Raw genomic sequence first — 22,480 nt, 5'->3', positions numbered from 1 at the left:
AGGGCTAAAAATTTGCATCTGGCATAGATGTTAATTTTTAAAAACATTCAAAATGGAGTAGGGGGGAGTCAGGGAAGGAGTGGGGAATAAAGACCGATGACGGCCATGATATAGAGATTTGATGACGTATGTTAAGAGACAGTGGGTTGTATACTGCAATAGTAGAGAGCTCTATGTGTTGAATTCACTACATCATTCATAAAAATTGTTGGAACTTTTTTTATTAGCTTTTGAAGATATATCTTCTTCATAAATTTAAAAATAGCAAATTTTGGCGACAAAATTGCAGGGGCTAAAAATCACGAAGAATATTTTCTCTATAAAAAAAATAGACTACAACTTACTATAAAGAAAAGTAGACCTTGATGCATTTAGACTCTCAATTCGTTTCCCAGAAAATCATGGATATTATGGTTAACGTATTTATTTATTTATTTTTTTAACTCAAAAAATGTTTATTTAAACACAATATACTCTTATGCTTTAACAGCAAATTTGCGCATGGGGTACAGGCGCTCCTTTCTTTGCTGTTTTTTGGTCTTCAGACTTTCTTCATATTTGTTTAGTCGGCGGCGAATAGCACGAGTCTTCTTGGGCCGAAGGTCGAGAGGCTTGTACTTCTTTCCCTTGTAGAATTTTCTCAGATTTTCTTTTTGTGTCTGATTAATCACTGTCAGCACTCTGGCAATTGATTTACGGACAACCCGAATTTTTGACAGCTTGGATGCAGCTCCTCCAGTTACTTTAGCTACTCTGAGCTGGGAAAGTTCCACCTTAAGGTCATCAAGCTGCATATTAATTAATTAATTAATTGATTTTATTCTTGGTATTTGCTATACCGCAATTTGTCTATGAAAGCGACTATGCAGTTTACAACTCTGAAAACAAAGGTGGTGGGGTCTGAAAAAAGGAAGGGGAAACACAATCAGGATGTAGAATGAAAGGCTTCTCTGAATAGGTAATTCATAGATTCCATTGTTAAGGTGCTTGGGATATCAGTGGGAAATTAATGTCATGTTGTCATCAATTGTAAATTGACTGTAGTATATCTGTTGAAATTTTTTAAGCCAAGCAACACCTTTTTGCACCTGCCCAGCATGGTTTATATGAAATATTTTATTTATTTAGATTTTGCTCACACCTTTTTCACTAGTAGCTCAGGGTGAGTTACATTCAGGTACACTGGATATTTCTCTGTCCCAGGAGGACTTACAATCTAAATTTGTACCTGAGGCAATGGAAGATTAAGTGACTTGCCCAAGATCATAAGGAGCAGCAGTGGGATTTGAACTGGCCACCTCTGGATTGCAAGACCAGTGCTCTAATCACTAGGCCACTCCTCCACTCTGCCACCACTGAGATAGTACATATGAACTACTCAAACTACTCAAATATATTGTAAATGCATTCCTCCAATCTGGGTTCTTCTCTAAAGAGTGAAATGACCCCAGCAATTACTGGTCCATTTCCAGTCTACTTTTCTTGGGCAAAATTATTGAAAAGGATATATCAATTTCATTTCAGGATTTCCTTGAGGAATAGACATTTTTATCAGCAGCTTTTGACCCAGTGGATCATTGTGTCGTGACCTAATAAAATAGCCCAGCCTAGTCTGAATTGGGGATTTTCAATATGACCCCATTAATTCTTTTTGAAGGCTTAGATGTCAGATCCTAGGCACTGAAATATGGAATGCAGCAAAAGTCTATTTTGTCTTCTATCTTATATAAAATCTATTTACAGCTGTTGGTGCACTGATAAGAACTGAGGCAATGTGCAGCCAAAGTCAGGATCTAATCATGATGCTGTATTAGCAAGACTATTTAGAAATTACTGTTTCTGAACTTTTGTCATTAATTCTAGAATGTCTCACAAGCATTCTATCTCAAATGAGGCAGCAATAATTAAATAATGATGACTGTTGTCCATGTACTGTTGTCCAAAATATAGTTATATATTACAATAATTGCCCTTAGGTTTTAGCTGGTGTTAAGACTAATATTTTGCATTATTACATCATACTGATAAATCTTTCCACCCATTGCTTGTATACTTACGACAAGATATTTCCATTTCAAGTAGGAGAAACATCTGGTGGCGCTATAGACTTTAGTTTCTTGCAGAAACTGGATTCTGGCCAGCAAGTGAGCTTAATGGCTATGGCTTGATAATGTAACATGGATTAAGAGGGATATAAAATTCTAATGAAGATTTAAGTCACTCTGTAGCAAATACTTGTAATTATTAGTGTTTCGTAGTTAGCTCAAAGCAGTAATGCATTTGTTAAATGGTTCATTTTAGAACCTGAGCTGATGGGATAAGAGTAGCTCTATTGCTAGGCTGTGAATTCTTATTCTCTGAGGCAGTATAATGTATGAACAGGAATAAAACAGGTGAGTGAAAAGCATAATCAACTCTGTGCTGAAAACATTTTTTTTCTAACTACTTAAGTTTGTCATGTAATAGTGTTGGATGGAAATCGCTGTTATATTCCCCCTTTGTTGTCTCCAGAGATGGATGAGGCCCTGAACACTCCTGATTATGGAACAATCCTGCTAATCCCACCAATGTTTGTGAAATGGAACCCCAATCAAGTTTATTTTATTTTATTTTTTGTGCACCTTTATTCACTGCATCAGGTCTCTTGAAATAAACTGCAGTACTAACATGATTTTAGATAATTCTGAATATAAAATAAAATCCACTTCCACATTTTTGAACCCTGTTTACTAAGGTGCGTTAGCGTTTTTAGCATGCCTACACTAAGCGCACGTGCTAACCATGTAGACACCTCTAGGGATATTGTAGGCACGTACATGGTTAACACGCGCACATGGTTTACACGCATTAAAAATGTTAACGCGCCTATAACGCTGCTTAGCAAACAGTGGATTTTGTTTATTTATTTATTTTCTGCATTTGTATCCCACATTTTCCCACCCTTTTGCAGACTCAATGTGGCTTACAATGTTCCTTCATGGCATTTGCCATTCCAGAGTGAAAAGGTACAATTGATATTACATAGAGAACATGGATGACATAATAGATATGTGGATAACATAGTGGATCGTCATTCCTGAGTAAAAGAAACAATTCGTGTTAACTAAAGGATATTGATGACCTGGTAGATTAAGCAGATAAAATAATAGAACGTCATTTCATAGTAAAGATGCAGTTGGTATAATACAGAGAGTATAGATGAACTAGAAGAACTACACAGTAGGTATAGGGAGAAAACATTCTGGATTTTAGTAGGTGGTGATGTATTACAGTTCCTATTCTGGGTCATTGTGGTATGCCTTGTTGAAGAGATTGGTCTTCAGTGATTTATGAAAGTTGTTTAGATTGTGAGTTGTTTTCAGGTCCCTTGGTAGTGCATTCCACAGCTGTGTGCTCATATAGGAGAAGCTAGACACATGTGTTAATTTGTATTTTAGTCCTTTACAACTGGGGAAGTGAAGATTTAGAAATGTGCGTGCTGATCTTTTAGCATTTCTGGATGGCAAGTCAATAAAGTCTATCATGTAGGCCGGAGCATCTCTGTGGATGATTTTGTGAACCAGTGTACAGACCTTAAACGTAATACGTTCTTTAAGTGGAAGCCAGTGTAACTTTTCTCTTAGGGGTTTGGCACTTTCATATTTTGTTTTGCCGAATATGAGTCTGGCAGCTGTGTTTTGGGCTGTTTGAAGTTTCTTGATGAGTTGCTCTTTAAAGCCAACATATAGTGCATTGCAGTAGTCTAGATGACGTAGCACCATTGACTGTACCAGGCTCCGAAAAATGTTTCTTGGGAAGAAAGGTTTTACTCTTTTTAGTTTCCACATAGAGTGGAACATCTTCCTTGTTGTATTTTTCACATGGTTTTCAAGTGTGAGATTTCGATCAAAGGTGACTCCAACTATTTTCAGGGTGTCTGTCACGGGGAGGGAGAAGTTTGGTGTGGTTATAGTGGTAAATTTATTTGTGTTATACTGAGATGTGAGTATAAGACATTGCGTTTTTTCTGTGTTACGTTTTAATTGAAATTCATCCGCCCAAGAGTGCATGATTTGGAAGCTGTGGTTGATGACATCAGTGATTTCCTTTAAGTCATGTTTGAATGGAATGTAGATCGTGTCGTCATCTGCATATATGTAAGGGTTAAGGCCTTGATTGGATAATGATTTAGCCAGGGGTGTCAACATTAGGTTAAAGATAGTCGGTGAGAGTGGGGATCCTTGGGGCACACCACATTCAGGTGTCCATGAAGCTGATGTACTCAAATTAGATTTCACCTGGTATGCTCTTGTGGTTAAGAATCCTCTGAACCAGTTAAGCACGTTCCCTCCAACTCTGAAGTATTCTAGGATGTTTAATAATATTTTATGGCTAACCATGTTGAATGCACTGGACATGTCGAATTGTAGTGGAAGTATGTTATTTCCTGTTGCAATTGTTTGTTTAAATTTGGTTAGAAGAGTAGTTAAAACTGTTTCGGTGCTGTGATTAGACCGAAATCCTGATTGAGATTCATGAAGAATTGAGAATTTATTTAAATAATTGGTGAGTTGCTTGGTTTAGGGGTCTTCTACTAAAGATTAGTGCATGTTAACTACAGCAGGGCCCATAAGAATAACATGGGTCCTTTCGTAGATAACATACACTAATCCAGGAGTGGGCAACCTCAGTCCTCGAGGACCACAATCCAGCTGGGTTTTCAGGATTTCCCCAAGGCATATGCATATGCATGAGAACTATTTGCATACAATGGAGGCAGTGCATGCAAATAGATCTCATGCATAGTCATTTGTGAAATCCTGAAAACTCGACTGGGTTACGGCCCTCAAGGACCAAGGTTGCCCACCCCTGCTCCATTGGAGTGGCCTAGTGGTTAGGGTGGTGGACTTTGGTCCTGGGGAACTGAGTTCAATTCCCACTTCAGGCACAGGCAGCTCTTGTGACTCTGGGCAAGTCACTTAACCCTCCATTGCCCCATGTAAGCCGCATTGAGCCTGCCATGAGTGGGAAAGTGCGGGGTACAAATGCAAAAAAAAAAAATAAAAGACCCCCTAGTATGCTGCCAAGGTCTATGCAAGTTGAAATCTTTCTGCTTACTCATTTTCAGCTCCCTAGGACAGATCTAGTAAAGAGAAACAACTTTTGGACCCTGTTCATTAAGCTCTGGTAAATTACTGTGGGATTTTCTAAACTGCTTTACTCCCAGTTTGGTGAATCTCACAGATTCCTTTATTGATGTGGTTGAGGCTGGGAAAGCCATTTAAGGGCTGCTACGTGCTACCTTTTAAAGGTGGCAAAAGGCCCAGGCAGAGTTTTCCAGTTCCCATTAGCCAAATTTCTGGTTGTCCATAGATGAATCCCTATGCTCTACTCATACTTATGCCACACCTCTGTGCTTCAAGCTCCATCCTTATTTTCCAGAAAAGAAACTTTCTTCAGAATATCTCCTCTACTCTCATGTTCTCTCCAGGTTTACTGTGAAATTTCTGGTGGTGCTACATGGAAAGGAGTGATCACTATTTACACTTACACCATTGGTGCCATTTTTGAAATGGCCCCTGGCACTCCTCCCTTGCTTTGTGAATTCAAGGTAAAGCATTCCCTGTGGTCAGTCAGTATCATTTTGAAAGCAGATGTCATTAGGACAGGGGTGCATGGTCGTTGCTCCTTTCCCAACTAGACCAATAGTTATTTCATGCAAAACCGGGAGAAGAACCAGGAAGTTGGTATTCAGAAGGAAGACACTTAAAAAAAGAAAACAAGAACCAGGAAGTTGGTATTCAGAAGGAAGACACTTAAAAAAAGAAAACAAGTAGGACTTGAGATAATAGTATGAAGTCTGGTCCTGCTTGGGGGGGGGGGGGGGGGGGGGGGAGAAATAGTCCACTCAGTAACCACCAAGGATTGGGCTCATGGGGGTTGGGGACTCTGACTGGGCATTTTCTGATGAACTGCTTTTTCTCCTTTGGTTACTATATTAACACATTTTGGGGCCAATATTCAGCGTGAGTAGCTGCTGTATGTTATGTTATTGTAAACCCCCTGGTGGCAGAGCAAGGTATTAAATGATGGTACCAAATATGTCACAGTGTTTCCCAAAAATGACTCAACACCAACCAGGGAGTTTGACAATAAAAAGAAAATATATTTTTTTTATTATTTGAATTATATTTAAATGCTAATGAAATCTTACCAACTTGTAAATTTAATATATGTATTTCAATTACAGGTTTGCAACACAAATCAGTTTAGAAACCATTGGGAGCATTTTCAGATAAGTATAACTATTAGGTACATAAATCATTTAAGCACATTCAATTCTGCAAAACACTAGATTCTTTAAAGTTTCTTTTCTCCTGTCTTTCAGATTTCTGGAGACCTTCAAGGATCTCAACATGTAAGTTTTCCTCTACTCTTTTCTTTTCATCTTTTAGTTATCTCTCACTTATTGTTCAGGTTTCCTTTACTATTTTCTCTTATGTGCACTTTTTTAAATAGTTTCTGTCACTTAGCTGCTCTCTTTGTTTTCTCTCTCTGGCTCTCTTGAACGGTGGGCACCTTTTCTTTCAAGTGATGATCTCCAGCATCAACTTTCTTCCAGTCTTTCCCTAGTAACATGTTATCACCAATACAGCTCCATCCCAACTGCCAGCCTGAGCTTTGTTTGTCACTCTCCTGAGAGTTCCATCAGCATACGGAATACTCAGCGCATGCACACAGACCACTCAATTTCACTGCACTGCTCACTATCTCTACACCAGATCTAGAAGGAGCCAGGTAATCTTTTCAAATTTAACCAATAGGGTTATATTATGTTATGTTATTATGAGCCTTCTAATCCGCCTTTACCTGAACATTTCAGGACAGATTACAATAAGAAGAGAACCAGATCAGAAAATCTAGAAATTACAATATTTCTTCACAAATAAAAAAAAAAAACTAGACATAATCATAAATCATAACTATAACGAATTAGAAGATGCAAGACCAGACCTTTGTAAAAGGAGTTTTCAAACATTTTCCTACATTTTATATAATCCTGATATGACCTTATAGATAATGGCAAGATATTCCAGCAAGTGGCAAGTTGATACTGTAAGGAAGATGTGAACTGTTTAACTGATTTTAATTTAAGAGTTTTTGGAAAACGTCTTGTAAACTGATTTTGAGTAGCATAATGAGAAGTGACAAATCAAGACAAGATTATGTAATCTGTCTCACCCGGGTTAACGTCAGACCCAGGCCACAAAGGAACACATTCACACTGCTTCAGCTCCACAGCTCCGCTCACTCTCAGGCCATGCATATCCAACTTTCTCCCTTGCAGGGTTGAGTGCTGGTCCTGAAAAATAGTTGGGGTCTTTGGAAGACACTTATCTGATGTCAGGGTCTGCTCACTCAGTCATCATAGGAATCACACAAATTCCAGAGGATTCAGTAATATCTTGAACTTTATTTGCAACCTCAGAAATTAGCAACCTCTACTTCAATGACTTTCAGCACAGTCAATAAAGTAATTGCTCATATAACTCTGGTCAAAACAGTCATCTGTGGGTATTTGTAGGAAGCAGTACTCCACAAGGCTGTATACATAGACATCACCTTTCTATACCTATCCTACAACCAGATAGGACACCAGGGCTGATCCCTCCACCTGGTGATATATATCACCACCAGGTCTGGACCTCTTTATAGCTGTCTTCCATTCGTGGGTATCACCATAAGGCTAACACCTGGCTGTGGGCAGAGCATATGCTACCCTGAGCCCCGCTTACGGGCCGGACTCCCCAATCAGCTCGAAGTGCTGGCTCCTTCACCGGCTTTTATGAATTTGACAGCATTAGTTAACCAAACTGGAGTTGGCACTTCAGGATCCCCCTTAATCTTCTGAGGATCACTTGGCAGGGGGGTTCATAAGCAATTAAAGACCTAGGTAACTACAGACACTTTCTTGCTCTAATTCTCCCTATTCTTTACCTACCACATTCCTCCTAATCTGTAACTCTGCAAATCAGGGCACTCCTTTACTGCAATGATTTCATAACCCACCCTGGACTGGGCTTCCTCCAGTGGTGTGCTGACATCTGACAACTTGCGAGCCGATTGTTGAGGCAGGGCGAGCCGGTTCACGGTGCCTCTCCCCCCCCCCCCCCCAAGCCGCGGTTCCCAGCACATACCTAAAGCCTTTAAGGCAGCCACCCTAGTGGTCTAATGGATTCTTCGGGGCATGGGCAGGAAAGATCCTCAGTCTTTTCTGCCCACTGCCGGCGCTGACTCTCCACTGCCACATCGCTCTTTAAAAATGGCTGCCGAGACTTGGAGTCTTGCGAGGCCACCCTTGTAAGTCTTGGCAGCCATTTTAAAAATGATGCGGCAGCGGAGGGTCAGCGCCGGCAGTGGACAGAAAAGACTGGGGATCTTTCTTGCCCATGCCCCGAAGAATCCATCTAAGTGATTTTTGCAATATAGTCACTTTGTTTTGAAGAGTTGTAATTATTTTTGGAATGGGGCATATGAAGTTTTTTGCATGATGCATTGTTCTACAGACAAAGCAACATATTAGTTTTCTTTTAATTAAGTTGCACATATATTTATGATTTGGTTCACAAAAGAAGTCAAGTTGATGTGTGAACATTGTCACCGATATTAGCAGAAGCAGCTGATAGCTCTGTTCTGCGTAATTGATGCACTTGTCGTGTGCATGGTGATACACTGAGTGATGTCTTATACACATTTAATGATATATTGCACATAATGTATATTGTGTGCTGTGTTTTTTAGAGCAATATGTATTTAAGTGGAGAGTTTTTGAAGTGCACTAAATTAAATAGCTTATCAATTTAGAGGCAGAGTATTCTGTTCTGGTCCACTTCTGTTTTCCTCGCCCTAGCTCCTTTTTATCTAGGTAATATCTGGCCATTTGGTGAGTTAAATGGCCTGATATCTACATGAATTTTTAAAATACACAGATGAGTTATGTTTTTGACAACTGCTGGGAAATGCATAACTTGCTTTGAATAGCCATCTCTTTATTTCTATTTGCATTCTATCTATCTATATGTAGATAGATAGATAGATTATATATCTATTATATAGAGAAAGCTAGATATAGATAGATAGACAGACAGACAGACTGACTGACTCTTGGCCAAATGCAATAGATACACAACCACAACAGATGTATTTACATACTGCAAGGAATACATGTTTTATATACAGAATAGCTCATTAGTGTACCCTCAACACACTTGCGTCAAGGGGATATGGCCATGGGAAGGGCATGGGTGGGTCACGGGTGTTCCCAGAAATTAGGTGCCATGTTATAGGGATTAGAAAGTGACCCGTCCATTTCTTTAAAAAAATTAGTAAAGTATTTTTTGTTAATCGACAACACAGAGGGTATCATATTTATTAAGGAGTATACATTTTTGAATGTGAGTTTCCAAAGATCCCTCACATTTAACTTTGTACCCAAAATCCACAAATCATTGAATTGTCCTCTGGGATGCCCTACAGTTTCTGGACAGGGTTCAATATTGGAACTGTTGTCAAAAGCATGGATTAATGAGACGTGATGTCAACACGGATTTAGTGAAGGGAAATCTTGCCTCACCTATCTATTACATTTCTTTGAAGGGGTGAATAAACATGTGGATAAAGGTGAGCTGGTTGAGTATCTGGATTTTCAGAAGGCATTTGACAAAGTACCTCATGAAAGACTCCAGAGGAAATTGGAGAGTCATGGGATAGGAGGTAGTGTTCTATTGTGGATTGAAAACTGGTTCAAAGATAGAAAACAGAGTAGGGTTAAATGGTCAGTATTCTCAATGGAGAAGGGCAGTTAGTGGGGTTTACCAGGGGTCTGTGTTGGGACTGCTGCTTTTTAACCTATTTATAAATGGCCTAGAGATGGGAGTAACTAGTGAGGTAATTATTTCTTAGGCTTCTGGCATTCGCATATAGACTTTTCAAACTATGTTTGTTATTCCTATTTACATCATGCTTGACTATTAATTTACAATCTTTTGTCTGATTTTTATTTAAGGACACCTGATCTACTATGGTCTCTTTTGCAACCTCACTATCAGGATACCCTATCTTCCCTGTTTTGGTGATATCTTTGAAAGATACCTTATCCCGAACCATGCACTTTTGAGTGACTGTCAGCCTTCCCCCAGTTTCTAGTTTAAATGCTGCTCTATCTCCTTTTTAAATGCCGATGCCAGCATCCTGGTTCCACCCTGGTTAAGGTGGAGCCCATCCTTTTGGAATAGGCTCCTCCTTCCACAGAATGTTGCCCAGCAAACAGGATGCTGGGCTTTATGGACCTTTGGTCTATCCCAGTATGGAAATACTTTTGTACATATGAGTTAAAAGCAGCATCAAAAAGGTGGGCTTTTAGTCTAGATTTGAAGACTGCCAGTGAAGGAGCTTGATGTACCAGCTCAAGAAATCTATTCCAGGCATATAGTGCAGCAAGATAAAAGGAAAGGAGTCTGGAGATAGCGGTGGAGGAGAAGGGTGCAGATAAGAGAATTTACCCAGTGAACAGAGTTCCCGAGTGGAGAGGTACTGAGGAGCTGCAGAGTGAATGCACTTGTAAGTCAATAAAAGGAGTTTGAACTGTATGCAGAAACGAGTAGAGAGCCAGTGAAGTGACTTGAGCTAAAAGGAGTAGCAATGGGGGCCACATTGCCTCCCTCTATTGCTTGCTTGTTTATGACATTGTTTGAGAAACAGCATGTATATGAATGTTGATTAAAAAAAACTAATATAATTTTGTGAAAACTTTTTATAGATGACATTATCATGGTGCGGCAGGGATCTCAGTCTACATTAGATATGTTTTTGGAATACAAAAATCAGGTTGACCCACATATCACCTAAATCTAAGTGCCAGGATTTACACCATCGTTTTCACTAGCGTAAATGGAGGTGCGTAGTTTTAGACACTAGTATTTTCTTTATACTGCACCTAAATCTAGGTGCTGCTTATAGAATATGCTTAGGCAGAAATGTTTTCTGTGTGGATTTTCTAGGCACCATATATAGAATTTCCCACATTGTGGAAATTCTTACTAATTCAAACCCCCCTTTGGATGGCCCAAAAGGACATTTTCAATGTGGGAAGTGTGTATATTGCAAATATGATTTGCATACTGATTGTATTAACATTCCTGGATCCACACAGATTTTTCATCTACAGCAGAGACCAGACTGCAATAGTGAATGTGTAGTATATTGCATCATTTGCCCATGTGAACTTTAATATATTGGCAAGAGCAGATGAAGCATTAAACCTTGAATTAGAGAACATTTGAGCAATTTAAGACTTAATAAAGTTGAAGCACCTTTTAGTGAACCACTGGCTGGAACAACAGCATGTGGTTCAGGATTTATGGATTTTTAGTATTTTTACAGGTGCATCTTTTATGAGGCTGTGATGTTTCAGAAATTTCTTTTCAAAAGGAGCAGCAGTTTATATTTTACTGAGATACAGTAAATCCTAAGGGATTAAATAAGAAAGTAGAATGGTAGCCTTAATGGGTGGGATTAGATTTAAATAAAGATAATATTTAACCATCTGTATGACCTTATGTGCAACTTTCTTTAAATCAGTCACCTTAATTTTTAACTCTTTTTACTGTTACCTATCTACGTGCTCCATCTTTGCTTTACTCTTCACTATCAATTAAAATGTTCCGTTATGTATTGTGTTGACATTGTAAGTAGTATACTATACCATACTTTGAATTGTGGTTTGAATATTTTTACTGCTGTAATTGCCTATTGTTCATAGAAACATAGAAACATGACGGCAGATAAAGGCCATATGAACCATCCAGTCTGCCCATCCTCTGTAACTCCCAATTCTACCTGTTCCTAAGCGATCCCACATGCTTATCCCATGCCTTTTTAAATTCTGGGACAGTCCTCGACTCCACCACCTCCACCAGGAGGCCATTCCATGCCTTCATCTCCCTTTCTGTGAAATAATACTTCTTTAGGTTACTCCTAAGCCTATTCCCTCTTAACTTTGTCATAGGCCCCCTCATTCCAGAGCTCTCCTTCATTTGGAAAAGGCTCTATTTCTGTACATAAATGCCCTTGAGATATTTAAACGCTTCTATCATGTCTCCTCTCTCCCTCCTCTCTTCCAGCGTTTACATGTTGAGGTTCATAAGCCTGTCCCTATAATTTTTGCATTCAAGACTGCTTACTAATTTCGTAGCCACCCTCTGGACCGACTCCATCCTGTTTATATCTTTCCGTAGGTGCGGTCTCTAGAACTGCACGCAATACTCCAAATGAGGCCTCACTAGAGACATACAATGGCACTATCACCTCCTTTTTCCTGCTGGTCATGCCTCTCTTTATGCACCCAAGCATCCTTCTGGCTTTGGCCGTCGCTTTTTCTACCTGTTTGAAAGCTTTAAGGTTATCAGACACAATCACCCCCAAGTCCTGCTCTTTCTTTGCACACTGAAGCACTTCACCCCCTATACTGTACCATTCCCTCGGATTTTTGCGACCCAAGTGCATGACCCTGCATTTTTTGGGATTAAACCTTTGTTGCCAAATATTGATCCATTCCTCTAGCTTCAATAGGTCCTTCCTCATGTCATTCACACCCTCCAGGTGTCCACCCTGTTGCTGAGTTTAGTATCATCCGCAAAGAAGCAAACCTTACCAGACAGCCCTTCCGCAATATCGCTCACAAAGAAGTTAAAAAGAGCCAGCCCTAGAACCAATCCCTGCGGTACTCCACTGACAATATCCTTTTCTTCAGAGCATGTTCCATTTACCACTATCCTCTGTCTCCTACCATTCAACCAATTTTTAACCCAATCAGTTACTCTAGGTCCCATACCGAGGGCACTCAATTTATTTATCAGTCGCCTGTGCGGAACCGTGTCAAAGGCTTTGCTGAAATCCAAGTATACCACATCAAGTGCTCCTCCCATATCTAACTGTTTGGTCACCCAGTCGAAGAAGATATTCAGATTCGTCTGACACGACCTGCCACTAGTGAAGCCATGCTGCCTCGGGTCCCACATTCCATGTAGTTCAAGAAATGTCACAATCCTCCTCTTTAGCAGCATTTCCATTAGCTTACTCACCACCGAGGTCAGACTGACAGGTCTGTAATTCCCTACCTCCTCCTTACTTCCATTTTTCTGCAAAGGAACCACATCCGCCCTTCTCCAGTCCACCTGGACCACTCCAGTTTCTAAGGAAGCATTGAAGAGGTCCATCAGCGGAGCCGACAGAACTTCTCAGAGTTCCTTAAGCACCCTCGGGTGTATCCCATCAGGCCCCATCGCTCTGTCTATTTTTAGTTTGGCACGCTCCTCATGAACGCAATCCTCCGTAAACGGGTCTTGGTCTACCATACATCCATCCCCTTTAGCCTTTGTTTTCTGCAGCCCTATCCCCGGTCTTTCATTCGTAAACACAGAGCTAAAATAATCGTTAAGCAGTTCAGCTTTATCCTTATCATCTTCCACATATTTCTCTCCCTCAGCTTTGAGCCTCACAATGCTATTATGGCACTTCCTTTTGTCACTTACATATCTGAAAAAGGTCTTGTCCCCCAATTTTACCGTATTAGCTATCTTTTCCTCCATTTGGTGCTTCGCTTTCCTGATAGCATTTCCAGCTTCACTTCGCTTATTTAGGTATTCTCTCCTGTCTTCATCTTTGAGTCATCTTATAACACGCAAAGGCTAGCCTCCTTTCCCTTATCTTTTCAGCTACTACATTCGAGTACCAGAGAGGCTTTCATGTGTGATCTATTCTTACTGTACACCGCCTTGAGTGAATTCCTTCAAAAAGGTGGTAAATAAATCCTAATAAATAAATGTTTTCATTGTGACATCATATCCTGTGGCGGTAGGGGTTCAAATTTGGGCACCTTTTGACGGTTAGTTTGATTCATGTTTCTCTGCTCATGGGAGAGAGAGGTTTACATTTGGTAAGCAGTTGGAATTAGTTTGTTGTTTGACTTTTGTCTCTTGATATTAGCATTTGTAGTTTATATGTTATTGGTTGTATGATTGGTGTGTGGAGGGAGTATGTATATGACTGGTTGAGTGAAAGTGATGGGTTGTAAAGGGTGTTCTAAGGAGGTGATGCAAACTTTTCTATTTTATAGAACTGAGTAAAGGGAGCATATATTAGTAAAACGGATACATGAGGCATCATGTGATTTGGATATTATTGGTGGATGGTGAAGGATTTTTTGGGACTGAGAAGACATTTGTGAGCCTTTGTTGATTTTGGCAATAATCATGCTATTGAGGTTTTTTTTCATCATACACAAATAAGTATAGAACTTTGCTTTAAAACTGGTTATGAAGTGGTCTCGTAGTGGGCTGAAAAATACTTTGTGCAGTAAATCATAATTATTTTTGATGAGAGACGGGTTTAATAATATAATATGGACTGTTTTTCCTGATCTCGTTTTCCCTGATTTTGTGAATTACTCTTTGATTTTTTGGGGGTAATCTCCATAAGCACTGTGGGGGGTATTCTATATATGGCACCTGGAAAATCCATATGGAAATAATGTTTGCCTAAGCGTATTCTATAAGATTAAGGCACCATATATAGAATATGCTTAGTTGATATCCCAGCGCCTAAAACTACCTACATCCATTTACACCAATGAAAATGTGACGTAAATCCCTGCACATAGATTTATGTGGACTGGGCCATATTCTACAACAATGCACAAAAATTTGGGAATGCCCATGAAATGCCCATTGCCCTTCCTATAACCACACCTCTTTTTGGATGTGCACATTGGAATTTAGGTACAGTGAGTTACAGCATACACTTAGCAAGTTATGCACGTAAATTCTAATTATTGCCAATTAGTGCTCATTATTGCTTGTTAAGTGCTGTTAACAATGCTGATTTGGCTTGTTAAGCCAAATGTTGCTACAGAATGTGCTGTATAGAGTCCGGGGGTGTATGGATTTGACACCACTGGGTTAGTGCAAATCTTTGGAAAAGCATACACATATGAAAGAACACAAGTGGTGCGATGATGGTTCTTGATTCAGCCAGTCCTTCCATTTGGTTATTGACTGAAGTATGAACTGAGCATCTCTTAAATGCATTAAAAAATGTATTGATAAATATGAGTATATGAAAGAGTAAGTAATTGAGTTTTTACAATAGGGGCATTGGTATTATTTGGTATTGTTGGCAAATTTGTTATGTATTTGTAAATTTAGGAATGTACTATGGTTTATATAATATTATCTGAAGTACAGTATTTTGTCATTTCTCCTAATTATTTGGTGTGCCTTCCAGAAATAACCAGAAACTACTCTAATCTTCTGGCAGGATCTGGTGTCACAAAGTCTGAGCACCTCATGCACTAGACCAGCTGCAGAAAGCACACATAAAAAAAAACAGGTCAAAAGTGCAGTTTAGAGGTCCTAGACCTGCAGATGGGAAAAAAAAACCTCATAAAGCCACCAACAATTCACTCTTATTAGCTGACATAAAAGAAGGCTGCCAGACACCAGTTAGATACAGACATTCATGCACTACTAAGAACAGCAAGGGGAAAATATACACAACCATGTACTGTATATTTTCTCTTACTGTTACAAATGATTCAACTCAATGGAAGATTTGATTATCACCATATGTAATACAAGGTCTGTAATTTTTAAGAATAACTCTAGTTAGGGATATTGTTATTGATCAACTTATTCTTTTTACTGTAAGTAACTGACATGTAGTTCAGATTTTTATCAATTTCAATTGTGAAGGAGAAAATAAACCTGGTGGGATTATTTCACCACCTTGTTATTATCCATATAACAGGGATGCATGGATAAAAGCCACTTTTTAAGGAGGTCACACTGTACAATGTAACCTGATACATTTAAAATATCAGAATCAACTTTTCAATAGTCAACATTTTCACTCAGCACATCAATTAGATGTGTGTGCCTTTTGCCTTCTGCTTAGAATAGCTACAGGAGTCAGCAGCTAGGACCATGACTGTGTAGTGCATGAACTTTGGAACTAATGCAACACAGTTAGGCAGCAGAACATCTGCTGATGTTTACAACATTAGTATAAGAGCATAAGAATTGACATACGTCGTCACACAAAAGGTCCAATCTCAAAAGCATCCTGTTTTCAACACTGGACAATCCAATTCACAAGTACCTCACCAGATCCCCAAAAGTAGTAAGATCCATTCTACCAACCCCCAGGGGTAAGCAGTGGTTTTCCCAAGGTCTACCTTAATAATAGATTATGGACTTTGCCTCCAGGAATTTGCCAAAACCTTCAAACTCAGGTATACTAACTGCATTTACCACATCCTCTAGCCACGAGTTCCAGAGTTTAATGTTACATATTGTTAATATTAATATTATTAATGTTAATATTACAATTTATATTCCCATGGAAAACATGTAAGTCCATTTGAGTGCCTAGCTCTGTGGACCCTGCTTACTAAGCCATGCTAGCGTTTTTAGCATGCACTAATGCTAGAGATGCCCACAGGAATATACAGGTATCTTTAGTGTTTAGCGTGCACTAATTTTGTAGATAATAAACACAGTTATGCACCCCGGAGTACAGTCAAAGGGCAAAGGCCATAAATCGTGAGGCCCAGGAACTTATGATCTGATATGATATCCTTACGGGCAAACAGGCCTGGGAAAGGAGGAAGCATAAACAAACATGGGAATGTGGTTTAGCAGGTGAGAAAAACCAGATGACTTTGAAAGAAGGCAGGATGATCATGGGTAAGATAACTTGTTGAGGCATTGAAAATCATTGTTAAACACAAAGTGTATAAAAATAGCTGTTTCAGTCCAGTATGTTGGAGCGATAGATACAGCCAGCATATTTATGCAGTAGTTCTCCCATGAGAAAAATATTAATTGTATCAATACTTGGTAAATGAATACAATTACCTTTCCCATAGACGCGACTTTGGTCTTTTATCTCTGCAAATTGTGGGTAACTGATATATGAAGATTTGTAGAGGTGGTAAAAAGACCTAAACATTTACATGGGTTAAATTCATTAGTGACTTCCCGCCGTTGATTAGAGGGGAGCTTTATGGTGCTCGGATTCAAGCAAAGAAAACCACCCCAAAGGGGTGGAGGTATACTGGTTCCTACGTAAAAGGTTGCAGAAGCAAGAAGTAGGAAAGGTAGGCTCTTCTAAAAACCAGAGGAGACGTCTATAAAGAAACAATTCTTTATTGCAAGCGAAGTGACAATGACTCAACACAACTGTGTTTCGGCGTTAGCTCGTGCCTTCTTCAGGAGTCTAAAACACAAGATTTATAAAAACACAAAAACAAATAATCAAAGTATGCCTAATACCATATATAGAAAAACATATCTTTGTAATAAAAATGTATAGGAATTAAAAACATATATATCAAAACATCAACAGAAATAATAATTTACATATATATATATATATATATATATATATATATATATATATATATATATATATATATATAAACAAACAAATCAATATTAATTTATCCACAAATAAATATATAAAATAATAACAGCATATGGACATATGATAATAAAAATATATTATATGCAACAGATATAGATGAATAACCATAAAACTCATAATTAAAAAAGTATATATATGTGTTACATAAATTGACTAATACAACAATTCATAGGATAAAAAATGATGTAAAATAAAAGTTGTGAATAAAATATTATTTGTATAAGATACAATGGTGTTGTATACAAGCATAAAAACACAAATGGGTCACAAAAATGTAGTAACTATATATTGCACAATAATAACTACATATGAACACATAAGAAGACCTATCCAAATTAAAAGAAGAAAAAAAAAGGAAAAAGGGAGAACAAAACAATATATATATATACTAGTAAAAAAAGGCTCGTTTCTGATACAAATGAAACAGGCGCTAGCAAGGTTTTCCTCGGCTCCCCTACAGCCACCTATGTCCAGCGACCCTCCTTTCCCCCTGCTCCCACTGCAGCCACCCATGTCCAGTGAACCTCCTCTCTCCCCTGCCTCCCCTCCTGTCACCCATGTCCAGCGACCCTCCTCTCTCCCCTGCCCCCCTCCAGCCACCCATGTCCAGCGGCCCTCTGCCCCCCTGCAGCCACCCATGTCCAGCGACCCTCCTCTCTCCCCAGCCCCCCTCCAGCAACCCATGTCCAGCGACCCTTCTCTCTCCCCTGCCCCCCCTCCAGTCACCCATGTCCAGCGACCCTCCACTGGACATGGATCAGCTGTGAGGCATGTTTTATTTTCCCCCGGGTTCTGAAGTTGACATCATAATGGCTACGGTGATGTCAGCCTGATCTACGGAGCCTAGCAGACCAACTTGGAATGAGCCACGGTCCCAGGCAAGTCAGAACATTGGAGGTGAGAATTATTATATAGGATAGTGTTATATAACCAAAATAATAAACCATATTTAAAACAAATTGTCAAATAGATATTATACACAAAACAGAAAAGAAAAAGGTTAAGAAATAATACAGTACTTTCCAATAAATCTACTAACCTTATGATGTATAGCTGATTGTGTAAAGTCGATAGTTTGTTACAAAAAAACTTTCATATAAAGTGAAAATAAGCAAGTTAATGCTTTGAAGATTACTAGTAAGTATTGCTGTTTTAAACTGAGCTCTAATTATTCTCAGTTTAATGCCTTCTATTCCATATGAAATTACAATTTGCTCATATTTGAGATGATGTCTCAAGGCACTGTAAATTTTCAAAGCAGTGTGAAGGAGGCACATTAATAAGCTACAAAATCCTGTGTTTAATATGATTTATGAATGAATACCTCCCATGGATAATTTGGAATATCTGCTGAACTCCATGTATTTATGATGGATTACCATGACTGCTACTACAGTGCACTATTGACCTTGTAAAAAATGCATTAGGAAGAATATCAGACATTGAAACTGATACTGAAAACTGGCCCTTACAAATTCTTTCTTTGGCAAATGTCAGTACAAGTAATCCTTTCTGTGGTAATTGTCAGTATAATTAATTTCATAAACTTCATTGGTTACCTGTGGTAGCGAGGTCCCATTTTAAATTGTGTGTCATAGTTTTTTTGATCCCTTTATTGGGATGCTCCATCATATTTGGTTGAGTTCTTTTTCCCTTTTAAATAGATAACTAGTACGGGGTCAGGCTGTTTTAAAATTTCCTCCAGTTGGTTCAGTTAAATCTGTCTTACAAAGCTGCTTCAGTCTGGAATGCCCTTCCTATTTCAGTCCGTTTTTAAAGGGACTATTTAAGATTTAGAAAAAAATTAAAAAAACATTTTCTATTTAAGAATTATGTAGGTTGATTTACATTTCTGATTTTGACGTAAAGTTTGTAATTCCCGGATTATTGTTTCAGATTTTTTGTTATTGTGATCTGCATGGAACTATATAGACTTTTGCAGAGGGAGGAGTAGCCTAATGGTTAGTGCAGCAGTCTTTGATCTTGGCAACCTGGGTTCAATTCCCACTGCAGCTCCTTGTAACCGTGGGCAAGTCACTTAACCCTCCACTGCCATAGGTACAAAAACTTAGATTGTGAGCCATCTAGGGACAGAGAAAGGACCTGCATATAATGTGTACAGTGCTGCATATGTCTAGTAGCACTATAGAAATGATTAGTAGTGATATGGAATGGAAGGCAATTTTAGACCCAGTTTTATAAGTATAAGTAGATGTGGCCAGTGTAAACTGTGGCAAATTTGGAGAGTACACATATACTTTATTTTCTAAAACTGCTGTTTACATATGTATCAAGCAGCAGCAGCAGCCATGTGCATATATCTAGTTCTGCTCTGGTATTTACATGCATATAAGAGGAGATTCTATATATGGCACCTAAAAGTTTGGAGCTGAAATCAGTGCCGACTAAGCGTATTCTATAATCTGTGCCTTTTCCTTTCTGAGCACACTACCAGAACCCTCATCCACACTCTTAACACCTCTTGCTTAGACTATTGCAACTTGCTTCTTACAGGTCTCCCACTTAGCCATCTCTCTCCTCTTCAATCTGTTCAAAATTCTGCTGCACGACTAATATTCCTCCAGTGTTGTTATGCTCATATTAGCCCTCTCCTCAAGTCACTTCACTGGCTTCCTATCCGTTTCCGCATACAGTTCAAACTCCTCTTATTGACCTATAAGTGCATTCACTCTGCAGCTCCTCAGTACCTCTCCACTCTCATCTCTCCCTACATTCCTCCCAGGGAACTCTGTTCACTGGATAAATCTCTCTTATCTGCATCCTTCTCCTCCACTGCTAACTCCAGACTCCGTTCCTTTTACCTTGCTGCACCATATGCCTGGAATAGACTTCCTGAGCCAGTATGTCAAGCTCCATCTCTGGCCGTCTTCAAATCTAAGCTAATAGGCCACCTTTTTGATGCTGCTTTTAACTCCTAACCCTTATTCACTTTATTCAGAACCCTTATTTTATCATCCTCACTTTAATTTATTTATTTATTGCACTTATATCCCATATTTTCCCACCTATTTGCAGGCTCAATGTGGCTTACATATTTCCTTATCTCTTGTTTGTTCTGTCTGTCTGTCCTAATTAGATTGTAAGCTCTATCGAGCAGGGACTGTCTCTTCATGTTCAAGTGTACAGCGCTACATACGTCTAGTAGCACTTTAGAAATGATAAGTAATAGTAATAGTAGTAGTATTTAGACGTCAATTAGAGAATATGCTTAGTTGATATCTCAGCACCTAAAACTACATGCATCCATTTACATCAACGAAAATGTGATGTAAATCCCCGCATGTAGATTTATGCAAACTGGACCATATTCTAATAACTATGTGCATAAATTTTGGAATGCCCACATAACACCCATTTCCCTGCCATAACCATGTCCCTTTTTGCCTGCGTGCATTAGAAGTTTGGCACACTTTGTTACAGAATGTGCTTAGCGAGTTGGGTGCATAAATTCTAATCGGTGCCAATTTCACATGCAATTGCCATTATAGATTTGGCACTTACAGCCCACATTTTCATGCCTAGTTTTTGGAGCACTTTGTTGAATTGATCATTAATATTCTGCATATACCTTAAAGAGGTTCAATGCAGTTGACAAGAGAGCTAGGAACACCCAGGAACTAACAACTTCTGATGTAAATCATGTAGGGGAATTAACACTTATTCAGTACAAACTTCTGGTTTAAGAATGTTGCAAATGCCTCCTTAACTTACATACTGATAGCGGGTATTTGCAAGCGGGGAGAAGAATTTATTTAATAGGCTCAAAGCAAACAACGTTTTGAATTTCCCACATAGGTGTATTGTTATAAAATACAGTTCTTGAAGCACTATTTTCTTTATACATTGTAAACTTCTATAACTTCAATATCTACAAAGATATGAATTCTTATTTTCAAGAGTTTTCTGTAGATGTAGAAAGAGAGAAGTGTTTAAGTATAGCCTGCAAACTCCTCCAGCAATGGATGCTGTATGGCACAGAAAATCATGCTGAAATTTGCATTAAATTGCCTTTTAACATCTGTTACTTTTGCATTTGCTCTGTTATTTTACGTATTGAAAATATTATAGCATATGCCTTGTTCTATAAAACATCTTTATTTGCCCAACACAACAATCAGCCACAATATTCTCATAATGCATCTGTAAAACAAATCACTCTGGATGATTTCATTCAGCTTGTATGAAATCTACCTTTTTCTATTTGAAGTAAATGGAAAGGCAATATTTATTTGGTTCCAAATATTTGTTGACCATCAGTCTGGGCCTATGAATTACCATAGCACCAAGATAGAATTGGTAACAATTTTAAAATAATTTCTGGAGGCTGTTAAGCAGGGGGGGCATGTCAAGATGGCAGCCTGAGCGTTTGTGTGGATCGAGCACGGCGGATTTGTTGGTAGCCTTTTTTCTTTCTTACCTTTTGCCGAAGTTATGCCCTACACTAAAAGGAAGGGAATAGTGAAAGGCCAGACGCCAATGGCATGAACTTCCTCCCTGTCCCAACAAACGCTGGACCAATTTACCACGCCTATTCCTGTACTAAGGGTGAGCGAAGCCGATTTGGGGGCCGTTGGAGGAGCCATGGCCCCTTCGGACTGGGAAACATCACTTTTGCCCCCAGATAATCGACCTCTGTGTCCACCGATATCAGGGCGGAGGGAGGAGGTAGTGGCTGCTACGGAAGGCGTTCAAGCCCAAACTTCGGATGGCGCCAACTCCATCCTGAATGTGGAAGAAACAACTTTGGAGGAAGAACTTCCCACGGAAATAACTCTACAGGCGATATGGAAGATATTACAGGGCTTAAATCAGATGGTTTCAAAAACAGCCCGTTAAACCTCACAACTAGTGAGTAAAATCGATTCTCTGACTAACACTTTTGAAAAATCTAAACATGAGACAACCTTACAAACTGAGTTACTTCAGCAAGAAGTAAAAA

General features: G+C 39.0%; 1 pseudogene; it reads right to left on the bottom strand.

Annotated features, from left to right (window-relative positions):
* Positions 1 to 476: 476 nt before the first annotated feature.
* On the bottom strand, positions 477 to 794 carry LOC115462213 (annotated as a pseudogene).
* Positions 795 to 22,480: the final 21,686 nt, after the last annotated feature.

This window comes from Microcaecilia unicolor, chromosome 2 (genome assembly GCF_901765095.1).
Source record: "Microcaecilia unicolor chromosome 2, aMicUni1.1, whole genome shotgun sequence".
Lineage (NCBI taxonomy): Eukaryota > Metazoa > Chordata > Amphibia > Gymnophiona > Siphonopidae > Microcaecilia > Microcaecilia unicolor.
This window is presented reverse-complemented; position numbering and strand designations above follow the sequence as displayed.